Source organism: Ambystoma mexicanum (genome assembly GCF_040938575.1).
Source record: "Ambystoma mexicanum isolate Mex_15411 chromosome 12 unlocalized genomic scaffold, UKY_AmexF1_1 Mex_chr12_unloc.1, whole genome shotgun sequence".
Lineage (NCBI taxonomy): Eukaryota > Metazoa > Chordata > Amphibia > Caudata > Ambystomatidae > Ambystoma > Ambystoma mexicanum.
The window spans coordinates 14,165,933-14,177,957 of NW_027182322.1; the positions used below are offsets into that span (position 1 = coordinate 14,165,933).

Sequence of the window (12,025 nt, forward strand, 5' to 3'; positions counted from 1 at the left end):
ACAGCATGCAACTGAATCAAAAGCAGTCTGCCTTCCATTGCAACAGGAACATATTGCTCATAAGCAATACAACATTACTGCCAGAAACTTGGCAATTTCCTAATGTATCCTTCCTTCAGAAACATGGTCTTTATAACAGCTGTAAATGAGATAGACCAAAAACACGACACCCTACACTCAGACATTTGTTTCTAGCGACATATAAAGTAAAATCTTCTTTCAAAGCTATTTATGGTATATTCTCTTTGTGTTTTTGTATTGTTAACCAATTGTATGTCTGCACTTTTTATCCAGTTCTTTTTTATTAAGGTATGGAATTGTTGTCCAAACCTATTCACTTGGCAAGAAAATACTGTAATACCCTATTCTCTGAATTTCTCCCCAAGCGAACAAAGGTGCAGTTCAAGGTTTCACACAGAAGTGTGATTCTTGCTACAGACATTTTATGTTTCAGAAAACAATCATTCTTTCATGTATCCCAGAAGGCTTGATAATGTGATGTGAAGTAAACACTGGATTGACAAAACTTCGATCATCCCTTACTGTACGCAAGTGGATTTGCATCTGGCTCTGTGGCACAATGGATAGCGCGTTGGACTTCTAAGTGAATTGGCAAAGTCATTCAAAGGTTGTGGGTTCGAATCCCACCAGAGTTGTATTTTTTACTTTCTTATTCAAACAAGGAACATTATGCATGTGAGGAATGTTTATTTTTGGCCGATGCTTTAATCTTAGTATTTGACCCAAGTTGAACCTATGTATCTAATACAGCATGCAACTGAATCAAAAGCAGTCTGCCTTCCATTGCAACAGGAACATATTGCTCATAAGCAATACAACATCACTGCCAGAAACTTTGCACTTTCCTAATGTATCCTTCCTTCAGAAACATTGTCTTTATAATAGCTGTAAATGAGATAGACCAAAAACACAACACCCTACACTCAGACATTTGTTTCTAGCGACATATAAAGTAAAATATTCTTTCAAAGCTATTTATGGTATATTCTCTTTGTGTTTTTGTATTGTTAACCAATTGTATGGCTGCACTTTTTATCCAGTTCTTTTTTATTAAGGTATGGAATTGTTGTCCAAACGTATTCAGTTTGCAAGAAAATACAGTAATACCCTATTCTCCGAATTTATCACTGAAGGAACAAAGGTGTAGTTCAAGGTTTCACCCAGAAGTGTGATTCCTCTAGAGACATTTTATGTTTCAGAAAACAATTATTCGAATCCCACCAGAGTCGTATTTTTTACTTTCTTATTCAAACAAGGAACATTATGCATGTGAGGAATGTTTATTTTTGGCCGATGCTTTAATCTTAGTATTTGACCCAAGTTGAACCTATGTATCTAATACAGCATGCAACAGAAACATATTGCTCATAAGCAATACAACATCACTGCCAGAAACTTTGCACTTTCCTAATGTATCCTTCCTTCAGAAACATTGTCTTTATAATAGCTGTAAATGAGATAGACCAAAAACACAACACCCTACACTCAGACATTTGTTTCTAGCGACATATAAAGTAAAATATTCTTTCAAAGCTATTTATGGTATATTCTCTTTGTGTTTTTGTATTGTTAACCAATTGTATGGCTGCACTTTTTATCCAGTTCTTTTTTATTAAGGTATGGAATTGTTGTCCAAACGTATTCAGTTTGCAAGAAAATACAGTAATACCCTATTCTCTGAATTTATCCCTAAAGGAACAAAGGTGTAGTTCAAGGTTTCACCCAGAAGTGTGATTCTTCTACAGACATTTTATGTTTCAGAAAACAATTATTCTTTCTTGTATCCCAGAAGGCTTGATAATATGATGTGAAGTAAACACTGGATTGACAAAACTTCGATCATCCCTTAATGTACGCAAGTTGATTTTTTATCTGGCTCTGTGGCGCAATGGATAGCGCGATGGACTTCTAAGTGAATTGGCAAAGTCATTCAAAGGTTGTGGGGTCGAATTTTTTACTTTCTTATTCAAACAAGGAACATTATGCATGTGAGGAATGTTTATTTTTGGCCTATGCTTTAATCTTAGTATTTGACCCAAGTTGAACCTATGTATCTAATACAGCATGCAACTGAATCAAAAGCAGTCTGCCTTCCATTGCAACAGGAACATATTGCTCATAAGCAATACAACATCACTACCAGAAACTTGGCACTTTTCTAATGTATCCTTCCTTCAGAAACATGGTCTTTATAACAGCTGTAAATGAGATAGACCAAAAACACGACACCCTACACTCAGACATTTGTTTCTAGCGACATATAAAGTAAAATCTTCTTTCAAAGCTATTTATGGTATATTCTCTTTGTGTTTTTGTATTGTTAACCAATTGTATGTCTGCACTTTTTATCCAGTTCTTTTTTATTAAGGTATGGGATTGTTGTCCAAACCTATTCACTTGGCAAGAAAATACTGTAATACCCTATTCTCTGAATTTCTCCCCAAGTGAACAAAGGTGCAGTTCAAGGTTTCACACAGAAGTGTGATTCTTGCTACAGACATTTTATGTTTCAGAAAACAATCATTCTTTCATGTATCCCAGAAGGCTTGATAATGTGATGTGAAGTAAACACTGGATTGACAAAACTTCGATCATCCCTTACTGTACGCAAGTGGTTTTGCATCTGGCTCTGTGGCACAATGGATAGCGCGTTGGACTTCTAAGTGAATTGGCAAAGTCATTCAAAGGTTGTGGGTTCGAATCCCACCAGAGTCGTATTTTTTACTTTCTTATTCAAACAAGGAACATTATGCATGTGAGGAATGTTTATTTTTGGCCGATGCTTTAATCTTAGTATTTGACCCAAGTTGAACCTATGTATCTAATACAGCATGCAACTGAATCAAAAGCAGTCTGCCTTCCATTGCAACAGAAACATATTGCTCATAAGCAATACAACATCACTGCCAGAAACTTTGCACTTTCCTAATGTATCCTTCCTTCAGAAACATTGTCTTTATAATAGCTGTAAATGAGATAGACCAAAAACACAACACCCTACACTCAGACATTTGTTTCTAGCGACATATAAAGTAAAATATTCTTTCAAAGCTATTTATGGTATATTCTCTTTGTGTTTTTGTATTGTTAACCAATTGTATGGCTGCACTTTTTATCCAGTTCTTTTTTATTAAGGTATGGAATTGTTGTCCAAACGTATTCAGTTTGCAAGAAAATAAAGTAATACCCTATTCTCCGAATTTATCACTGAAGGAACAAAGGTGTAGTTCAAGGTTTCACCCAGAAGTGTGATTCCTCTAGAGACATTTTATGTTTCAGAAAACAATTATTCGAATCCCACCAGAGTCGTATTTTTTACTTTCTTATTCAAACAAGGAACATTATGCATGTGAGGAATGTTTATTTTTGGCCGATGCTTTAATCTTAGTATTTGACCCAAGTTGAACCTATGTATCTAATACAGCATGCAACTGAATCAAAAGCAGTCTGCCTTCCATTGCAACAGAAACATATTGCTCATAAGCAATACAACATCACTGCCAGAAACTTTGCACTTTCCTAATGTATCCTTCCTTCAGAAACATTGTCTTTATAATAGCTGTAAATGAGATAGACCAAAAACACAACACCCTACACTCAGACATTTGTTTCTAGCGACATATAAAGTAAAATATTCTTTCAAAGCTATTTATGGTATATTCTCTTTGTGTTTTTGTATTGTTAACCAATTGTATGGCTGCACTTTTTATCCAGTTCTTTTTTATTAAGGTATGGAATTGTTGTCCAAACGTATTCAGTTTGCAAGAAAATACAGTAATACCCTATTCTCTGAATTTATCCCTAAAGGAACAAAGGTGTAGTTCAAGGTTTCACCCAGAAGTGTGATTCTTCTAGAGACATTTTATGTTTCAGAAAACAATTATTCTTTCTTGTATCCCAGAAGGCTTGATAATATGATGTGAAGTAAACACTGGATTGACAAAACTTCGATCATCCCTTAATGTACGCAAGTTGATTTTGTATCTGGCTCTGTGGCGCAATGGATAGCGCGATGGACTTCTAAGTGAATTGGCAAAGTCATTCAAAGGTTGTGGGGTCGAATTTTTTACTTTCTTATTCAAACAAGGAACATTATGCATGTGAGGAATGTTTATTTTTGGCCTATGCTTTAATCTTAGTATTTGACCCAAGTTGAACCTATGTATCTAATACAGCATGCAACTGAATCAAAAGCAGTCTGCCTTCCATTGCAACAGGAACATATTGCTCATAAGCAATACAACATCACTACCAGAAACTTGGCACTTTTCTAATGTATCCTTCCTTCAGAAACATGGTCTTTATAACAGCTGTAAATGAGATAGACCAAAAACACGACACCCTACACTCAGACATTTGTTTCTAGCGACATATAAAGTAAAATCTTCTTTCAAAGCTATTTATGGTATATTCTCTTTGTGTTTTTGTATTGTTAACCAATTGTATGTCTGCACTTTTTATCCAGTTCTTTTTTATTAAGGTATGGGATTGTTGTCCAAACCTATTCACTTGGCAAGAAAATACTGTAATACCCTATTCTCTGAATTTTTCCCCAAGTGAACAAAGGTGCAGTTCAAGGTTTCACACAGAAGTGTGATTCTTGCTACAGACATTTTATGTTTCAGAAAACAATCATTCTTTCATGTATCCCAGAAGGCTTGATAATGTGATGTGAAGTAAACACTGGATTGACAAAACTTCGATCATCCCTTACTGTACGCAAGTGGTTTTGCATCTGGCTCTGTGGCACAATGGATAGCGCGTTGGACTTCTAAGTGAATTGGCAAAGTCATTCAAAGGTTGTGGGTTCGAATCCCACCAGAGTCGTATTTTTTACTTTCTTATTCAAACAAGGAACATTATGCATGTGAGGAATGTTTATTTTTGGCCGATGCTTTAATCTTAGTATTTGACCCAAGTTGAACCTATGTATCTAATACAGCATGCAACTGAATCAAAAGCAGTCTGCCTTCCATTGCAACAGAAACATATTGCTCATAAGCAATACAACATCACTGCCAGAAACTTTGCACTTTCCTAATGTATCCTTCCTTCAGAAACATTGTCTTTATAATAGCTGTAAATGAGATAGACCAAAAACACGACACCCTACACTCAGACATTTGTTTCTAGCGACATATAAAGTAAAATCTTCTTTCAAAGCTATTTATGGTATATTCTCTTTGTGTTTTTGTATTGTTAACCAATTGTATGTCTGCACTTTTTATCCAGTTCTTTTTTATTAAGGTATGGAATTGTTGTCCAAACCTATTCACTTGGCAAGAAAATACTGTAATACCCTATTCTCTGAATTTCTCCCCAAGCGAACAAAGGTGCAGTTCAAGGTTTCACACAGAAGTGTGATTCTTGCTACAGACATTTTATGTTTCAGAAAACAATCATTCTTTCATGTATCCCAGAAGGCTTGATAATGTGATGTGAAGTAAACAGTGGATTGACAAAACTTCGATCATCCCTTACTGTACGCAAGTGGATTTTCATCTGGCTCTGTGGCGCAATGGATAGGGCGTTGGACTTATAAGTACATTGGCAAAGTCCTTCAAAGGTTGTGGGTTTGAATCCCACCAGAGTCGCATTTTTTACTTTCTAATTCAAACAAGGAACATTATGCATGTGAGGAATGTTTATTTTTGGCCGATGCTTTAATCTTAGTATTTGACCCAAGTTGAACCTATGTCTCTAATACAGCATGCAACTGAATTGAAAGCAGTCTGCCTTCCATTGCAACAGGAACATATTGCTCATAAGCAATACAACATCACTGCCAGAAACTTGGCACTTTTCTAATGTATCCTTCCTTCAGAAACATTGTCTTTATAATAGCTGTAAAGGAGATAGACCAAAAACACGACACCCTACACTCAGACATTTGTTTCTAGCGACATATAAAGTAAAATCTTCTTTCAAAGCTATTTATGGTATATTCTCTTTGTGTTTTTGTATTGTTAACCAATTGTGTGTCTGCACTTTTTATCCAGTTCTTTTTTATTAAGGTATGAAATTGTTGTCCAAACCAATTCACTTGGAAAGAAAATACTGTAATACCCTATTCTCTGAATTTCTCCCCAAGCGAACAAAGGTGCAGTTCAAGGTTTCACCCCGAACTGTGATTCTTGCTACAGACATTTAATGTTTCAGAAAACAATCATTCTTTCATGTATCCCAGAAGGCTTGATAATATGATGTGAAGTAAACACTGGATTGACAAAACTTCGATCATCCCTTAATGTACGCAAGTTGATTTTCATCTGCCTCTGTGGCGCAATGGATAGCGCGGTGGACTTCTAAGTGAATTGGCAAAGTCATTCAAAGGTTGTGGGTTCGAATCCCACCAGAGTCGAATTTTTTACTTTCTTATTCAAACAAGGAACATTATGCATGTGAGGAATGTTGATTTTTGGCCGATGCTTTAATCTTAGTATTTGACCCAAGTTGAACCTATGTATCTAATACAGCATGCAACTGTATCAAAAGCAGTCTGCCTTCAATTGCAACAGGAACATATTGCTCATAAGCAATACAACATCAGTACCAGAAACTTGGCACTTTTCTAATGTATCCTTCCTTCAGAAACATTGTCTTTATAATAGCTGTAAATGAGATAGACCAAAAACACGACACCCTACACTCAGACATTTGTTTCTAGCGACATATAAAGTAAAATCTTCTTTCAAAACTATTAATGGTATATTCTCTTTGTGTTTTTGTATTGTTAACCAATTGTATGTCTGCACTTTTTATCCAGTTCTTTTTTATTAAGGTATGGAATTGTTGTCCAAACCTATTCACTTGGCAAGAAAATACTGTAATCCTGTATTCTCTGAATTTCGCCCCAAGCGAACAAAGATGCAGTTCAAGGTTTCACACAGAAGTGTGATTCTTGCTACAGACATTTTATGTTTCAGAAGTCAATCATTCTTTCTTGTATCCCAGAAGGCTTGATAATATGATGTGAAGTAAACACTGGATTGACAAAACTTCGATCATCCCTTACTGTACGCAAGTTGATTTTCATCTGGCTCTGTGGCGCAATGGATAGTGCATTGGACTTCTAAGTGAATTTGCAAAGTCATTCAAAGGTTGTGGGTTTGAATCCCACCAGAGTAGCATTTTTTACTTTCTTATTCAAACAAGCAACATTATGCATGTGAGGAATGTTTATTTTTGGCCGATGCTTTAATCTTAGTATTTGACCCAAGTTGAACCTATGTATCTAATACAGCATGCAACTGAATCAAAAGCAGTCTGCCTTCCATTGCAACAGGAACATATTGCTCATAAGCAATACAACATTACTGCCAGAAACTTGGCACTTTCCTAATGTAGCCTTCCTTCAGAAACATTGTCTTTATAATAGCTGTAAATGAGATAGACCAAAAACACGACACCCTACACTCAGACATTTGTTTCTAGCGACATATAAAGTAAAATCTTCTTTCAAAGCTATTTATGGTATATTCTCTTTGTGTTTTTGTATTGTTAACCAATTGTATGTCTGCACTTTTTATCCAGTTCTTTTTTATTAAGGTATGGAATTGTTGTCCAAACCTATTCACTTGGCAAGAAAATACTGTAATACCGTATTCTCTGAATTTCTCCCCAAGCGAACAAAGGTGCAGTTCAAAGTTTCACACAGAAGTTTGATTCTTGCTACAGACATTTTATGTTTCAGAAAACAATCATTCTTTCATGTATCCCAGAAGGCTTGATAATGTGATGTGAAGTAAACACTGGATTGACAAAACTTCGATCATCCCTTACTGTACGCAAGTGGATTTTTATCTGGCTCTGTGGCGCAATGGATAGCGCGTTGGACTTCTAAGTACATTGGCAAAGTCCTTCAAAGGTTGTGGGTTCGAATCCCACCAGAGTCGCATTTTTTACTTTCTAATTCAAACAAGGAACATTATGCATGTGAGGAATGTTTATTTTTGGCCGATGCTTTAATCTTAGTATTTGACCCAAGTTGAACATATGTATCTAATACAGCATGCAACTGAATCAAAAGCAGTCTGCCTTCCATTGCAACAGGAACATATTGCTCATAAGCAATACAACATCACTGCCAGAAACTTGGCACTTTTCTAATGTATCCTTCCTTCAGAAACATTGTCTTTATAATAGCTGTAAAGGAGATAGACCAAAAACACGACACCCTACACTCAGACATTTGTTTCTACCGACATATAAAGTAAAATATTCTTTCAAAGCTATTTATGGTATATTCTCTTTGTGTTTTTGTATTGTTAACCAATTGTATGGCTGCACTTTTTATCCAGTTCTTTTTTATTAAGGTATGGAATTGTTGTCCAAACGTATTCAGTTTGCAAGAAAATACAGTAATACCCTATTCTCCGAATTTATCCCTAAAGGAACAAAGGTGTAGTTCAAGGTTTCACCCAGAAGTGTGATTCTTCTACAGACATTTTATGTTTCAGAAAACAATTATTCTTTCTTGTATCCCAGAAGGCTTGATAATATGATGTGAAGTAAAACTGGATTGACAAAACTTTGTTCATCCCTTAATGTACGCAAGTTGATTTTCATCTGGCTCTGTGGCGCAATGGATAGCGCGTTGGACTTCTAAGTGAATTGGCAAAGTCATTCAAAGGTTATGGGTTCGAATCCCACCAGAGTCGAATTTTTTACTTTCTTATTCAAACAAGGAACATTATGCATGTGAGGAATGTTTATTTTTGGCCGATGCTTTAATCTTAGTATTTGACCCAAGTTGAACCTATGTATCTAATACAGCATGCAACTGAATCAAAAGCAGTCTGCCTTCCATTGCAACAGGAACATATTGCTCATAAGCAATACAACATCACTACCAGAAACTTGGCACTTTTCTAATGTATCCTTCCTTCAGAAACATTGTCTTTATAATAGCTGTAAATGAGATAGACCAAAAACACGACACCCTACACTCAGACATTTGTTTCTAGCGACATATAAAGTAAAATCTTCTTTCAAAGCTATTTATGGTATATTCTCTTTGTGTTTTTGTATTGTTAACCAATTGTATGTCTGCACTTTTTATCCAGTTCTTTTTTATTAAGGTATGAAATTGTTGTCCAAACCAATTCACTTGGAAAGAAAATACTGTAATACCCTATTCTCTGAATTTCTCCCCAAGCGAACAAAGGTGCAGTTCAAGGTTTCACCCCGAACTGTGATTCTTGCTACAGACATTTAATGTTTCAGAAAACAATTATTCTTTCATGTATCCCAGAAGGCTTGATAATATGATGTGAAGTAAACACTGGATTGACAAAACTTCGATCATCCCTTACTGTAGGCAAGTAGATTATCATCTGGCTCTGTGGCGCAATGGATAGCGCGTTGGACTTCTAAGTGATTTGGCAAAGTCATTCGAAGGTTGTGGGTTTGAATCCCACCAGAGTCGCATTTTTTACTTTCTTATTCGAACAAGGAACATTATGCATGTGAGGAATGTTTATTTTTGGCCGATGCTTTAATCTTAGTATTTGACCCAAGTTGAACCTATGTATCTAATACAGCATGCAACTGAATCAAAAGCAGTCTGCCTTCCATTGCAACAGGAACATATTGCTCATAAGCAATACAACATTACTGCCAGAAACTTGGCACTTTCCTAATGTATCCTTCCTTCAGAAACATTGTCTTTATAATAGCTGTAAATGAGATAGACCAAAAACACGACACCCTACACTCAGACATTTGTTTCTAGCGACATATAAAGTAAAATCTTCTTTCAAAGCTATTTATGGTATATTCTCTTTGTGTTTTTGTATTGTTAACCAATTGTATGTCTGCACTTTTTATCCAGTTCTTTTTTATTAAGGTATGGAATTGTTGTCCAAACCTATTCACTTGGCAAGAAAATACTGTAATACCCTATTCTCTGAATTTCTCCCCAAGCGAACAAAGGTGCAGTTCAAGGTTTCACACAGAAGTGTGATTCTTGCTACAGACATTTTATGTTTCAGAAGTCAATCATTCTTTCTTGTATCCCAGAAGGCTTGATAATATGATGTGAAGTAAACACTGGATTGACAAAACTTCGATCATCCCTTACTGTACGCAAGTTGATTTTCATCTTGCTCTGTGGCGCAATGGATAGTGCATTGGACTTCTAAGTGAATTTGCAAAGTCATTCAAAAGTTGTGGGTTCGAATCCCACCAGAGTAGCATTTTTTACTTTCTTATTCAAACAAGCAACATTATGCATGTGAGGAATGTTTATTTTTGGCCGATGCTTTAATCTTAGTATTTGACCCAAGTTGAACCTATGTATCTAATACAGCATGCAATTGAATCAAAAGCAGTCCGCCTTCCATTGCAACAGGAACATATTGCTCATAAGCAATACAACATTACTGCCAGAAACTTGGCAATTTCCTAATGTATCCTTCCTTCAGAAACATGGTCTTTATAACAGCTGTAAATGAGATAGACCAAAAGCACGACACCCTACACTCAGACATTTGTTTCTAGCGACATATAAAGTAAAATCTTCTTTCAAAGCTATTTATGGTATATTCTCTTTGTGTTTTGTATTGTTAACCAATTGTATGTCTGCACTTTTTATCCAGTTCTTTTTTATTAAGGTATGGAATTGTTGTCCAAACCTATTCACTTGGCAAGAAAATACTGTAATACCCTATTCTCTGAATTTCTCCCCAAGCGAACAAAGGTGCAGTTCAAGGTTTCACACAGAAGTGTGATTCTTGCTACAGACATTTTATGTTTCAGAAAACAATCATTCTTTCATGTATCCCAGAAGGCTTGATAATGTGATGTGAAGTAAACACTGGATTGACAAAACTTCGATCATCCCTTACTGTACGCAAGTGGATTTGCATCTGGCTCTGTGGCACAATGGATAGCGCGTTGGACTTCTAAGTGAATTGGCAAAGTCATTCAAAGGTTGTGGGTTCGAATCCCACCAGAGTCGTATTTTTTACTTTCTTATTCAAACAAGGAACATTATGCATGTGAGGAATGTTTATTTTTGGCCGATGCTTTAATCTTAGTATTTGACCCAAGTTGAACCTATGTATCTAATACAGCATGCAACTGAATCAAAAGCAGTCTGCCTTCCATTGCAACAGGAACATATTGCTCATAAGCAATACAACATCACTGCCAGAAACTTTGCACTTTCCTAATGTATCCTTCCTTCAGAAACATTGTCTTTATAATAGCTGTAAATGAGATAGACCAAAAACACAACACCCTACACTCAGACATTTGTTTCTAGCGACATATAAAGTAAAATATTCTTTCAAAGCTATTTATGGTATATTCTCTTTGTGTTTTTGTATTGTTAACCAATTGTATGGCTGCACTTTTTATCCAGTTCTTTTTTATTAAGGTATGGAATTGTTGTCCAAACGTATTCAGTTTGCAAGAAAATACAGTAATACCCTATTCTCCGAATTTATCCCTAAAGGAACAAAGGTGTAGTTCAAGGTTTCACCCAGAAGTGTGATTCTTCTACAGACATTTTATGTTTCAGAAAACAATTATTCTTTCTTGTATCCCAGAAGGCTTGATAATATGATGTGAAGTAACCACTGGATTGACAAAATTTCGATCATCCCTTAATGTACGCAAGTTGATTTTCATCTGGCTCTGTGGCACAATGGATAGCGCGTTGGACTTCTATGTGAATTGGCAAAATCATTCAAAGGTTGTGGGTTCGAATCCCACCAGAGTCGAATTTTTTACTTTCTTATTCAAACAAGGAACATTATGCATGTGAGGAATGTTTATTTTTGGCCGATGCTTTAATCTTAGTATTTGACCCAAGTTGAACCTATGTATCTAATACAGCATGCAACTGAATCAAAAGCAGTCTGCCTTCCATTGCAACAGGAACATATTGCTCATAAGCAATACAACATTACTGCCAGAAACTTGGCACTTTCCTAATGTAGCCTTCCTTCAGAAACATTGTCTTTATAAAAGCTGTAAATGAGATAGACCAAAAACACGA

General features: G+C 35.9%; 7 non-coding genes across 7 annotated transcripts; all 7 read left to right on the forward strand.

Moving 5' to 3' along the window:
- The first annotated feature begins 2,646 nt into the window (after nucleotides 1-2,646).
- Nucleotides 2,647-2,736, forward strand: TRNAR-UCU (transfer RNA arginine (anticodon UCU)). Its single transcript is given in 2 exon segments — nucleotides 2,647-2,683; nucleotides 2,701-2,736. It is a non-coding gene; the product is annotated as a tRNA-Arg (tRNA).
- Nucleotides 2,737-4,758: 2,022 nt separating this feature from the next.
- On the forward strand, nucleotides 4,759-4,848 carry TRNAR-UCU (transfer RNA arginine (anticodon UCU)). The gene is given in 2 exon segments: nucleotides 4,759-4,795; nucleotides 4,813-4,848. It is a non-coding gene; the product is annotated as a tRNA-Arg (tRNA).
- A 677-nt stretch (nucleotides 4,849-5,525) lies between these two features.
- Nucleotides 5,526-5,615, forward strand: TRNAI-UAU (transfer RNA isoleucine (anticodon UAU)). Its single transcript is given in 2 exon segments — nucleotides 5,526-5,562; nucleotides 5,580-5,615. It is a non-coding gene; the product is annotated as a tRNA-Ile (tRNA).
- A 2,211-nt stretch (nucleotides 5,616-7,826) lies between these two features.
- Nucleotides 7,827-7,916, forward strand: TRNAR-UCU (transfer RNA arginine (anticodon UCU)). The gene is given in 2 exon segments: nucleotides 7,827-7,863; nucleotides 7,881-7,916. It is a non-coding gene; the product is annotated as a tRNA-Arg (tRNA).
- A 675-nt stretch (nucleotides 7,917-8,591) lies between these two features.
- On the forward strand, nucleotides 8,592-8,681 carry TRNAR-UCU (transfer RNA arginine (anticodon UCU)). The gene is given in 2 exon segments: nucleotides 8,592-8,628; nucleotides 8,646-8,681. It is a non-coding gene; the product is annotated as a tRNA-Arg (tRNA).
- A 2,210-nt stretch (nucleotides 8,682-10,891) lies between these two features.
- On the forward strand, nucleotides 10,892-10,981 carry TRNAR-UCU (transfer RNA arginine (anticodon UCU)). Its single transcript is given in 2 exon segments — nucleotides 10,892-10,928; nucleotides 10,946-10,981. It is a non-coding gene; the product is annotated as a tRNA-Arg (tRNA).
- A 676-nt stretch (nucleotides 10,982-11,657) lies between these two features.
- Nucleotides 11,658-11,747, forward strand: TRNAR-UCU (transfer RNA arginine (anticodon UCU)). Its single transcript is given in 2 exon segments — nucleotides 11,658-11,694; nucleotides 11,712-11,747. It is a non-coding gene; the product is annotated as a tRNA-Arg (tRNA).
- Nucleotides 11,748-12,025: the final 278 nt, after the last annotated feature.